Source organism: Cyprinodon variegatus, unplaced genomic scaffold, assembly GCF_000732505.1.
Source record: "Cyprinodon variegatus isolate N-32 unplaced genomic scaffold, C_variegatus-1.0 Scaffold860, whole genome shotgun sequence".
Classification (NCBI taxonomy): Eukaryota; Metazoa; Chordata; class Actinopteri; order Cyprinodontiformes; family Cyprinodontidae; genus Cyprinodon; species Cyprinodon variegatus.
This window is the reverse complement of record NW_015151313.1, coordinates 136,021-137,275: the sequence shown is the minus strand read 5'-3', so window position 1 is coordinate 137,275 and position 1,255 is coordinate 136,021. Positions and strand designations below refer to the sequence as shown.

At 37.0% G+C, this 1,255-nt stretch overlaps 1 long non-coding RNA gene across 1 annotated transcript; it reads left to right on the top strand.

Moving 5' to 3' along the window:
* Positions 1-30: 30 nt before the first annotated feature.
* On the top strand, positions 31-864 carry LOC107099335. The gene is made up of 3 exons (XR_001481943.1): positions 31-175; positions 310-387; positions 465-864. It is a non-coding gene; the product is annotated as an uncharacterized LOC107099335 (long non-coding RNA).
* Positions 865-1,255: the final 391 nt, after the last annotated feature.

Below are 1,255 nucleotides of genomic sequence, written 5' to 3'. Positions count from 1 at the left end.
AAATATATAGTTAACATTTCAGGTGGCCTCACTTAGTTTTTCATGTATGTTCAGACACTGTGGACGTCCAAAAGCAAAACTCCTGTGAGGAACCGGGACATCCAGGATGGTGAGGAGCTTCCCAGTCCCCACCTGAGGACGGCACAGAGGAAGACTGGAACAGAAAACACACGGAGTAAGACTTTATTAACACGACAACAGTCATTGAAACACAGAAAGACTAAGATTATGATGAAAACAACACCCTGCCCCAGATTTCAACTTGGTGTCGAGGAAATTCTGTAGATTAATTTGTCTTATTTTTTACAGGGAAAGCAGGTTGAACAGCTAGCAGTGTTCTAGCAGTCGGATCACATTGGAACAGAATCCATCCACACATGTTTGGAGGTATGTTGGTTTGACTAGAGAAACATCACATGCAGATAGGTTAAGACTCTGAGGATGCTTTGCTTTCATTTATGAAGGAGCTGAAGAAGAGGATGGAGCACACAGTCCACTAAGCAGGAGAAACATGGCTCCTCTATTTGTCTCTCCATCATTCTGGAGTCTAAAAAACGTTGACAACCCCGCAGCTAAACCATCAGTCTGCTCCACCCAGTAGAAGAAGGTAATGAACCTTTATTGCTTCCAGATGTTCATCAGTATTAGTGAAGATACTAAAAACAGATCCAGAACAAACAGATACAAAAGCTTCAACCATCCCATCAAGGTGGTCTAACCTTTAATCTTCATCTTTCCATCATGAATTGATGTTCAACTCTATTTGTATCTCTGTAACCAAACCTTTACCAGAACCAGAAGTTCTGACTTTTCCATTAAACCACAGAGAAACAGTTAAGAAGCAGCTTCTGATCCAATATAGGAGAATTTTGGCCTAGTTGATCTCTGAAGGGTTTTTTAGAACCTATTAAAGCAGAGAAACGACCGACTGTGTGGAAGTAAATCTGTGTCGATGCGATTTCAATTAAAAATGCCACTGAAATTTAAATGTTGTATGTTTGTACTTACTGTTTCAGTGTTAAAATATATTCAGAACACATTTTTGACCTAAAGAAATTAATTGTCATTATTTCTACACAGTTGAAATTTCATTTTCTCTTCAAGCTAAAAATTCACATTACTATTTCAAAGTGATTACATTTTCAATACTTATTTTTCAGTTTAATTTTTGAGTGTTAAAAAAATCTGCATATAAAAAAATTCAACCTTTCAAAATTCAAACTCAATATTTACAGTATCAACTACAGAAAAATGA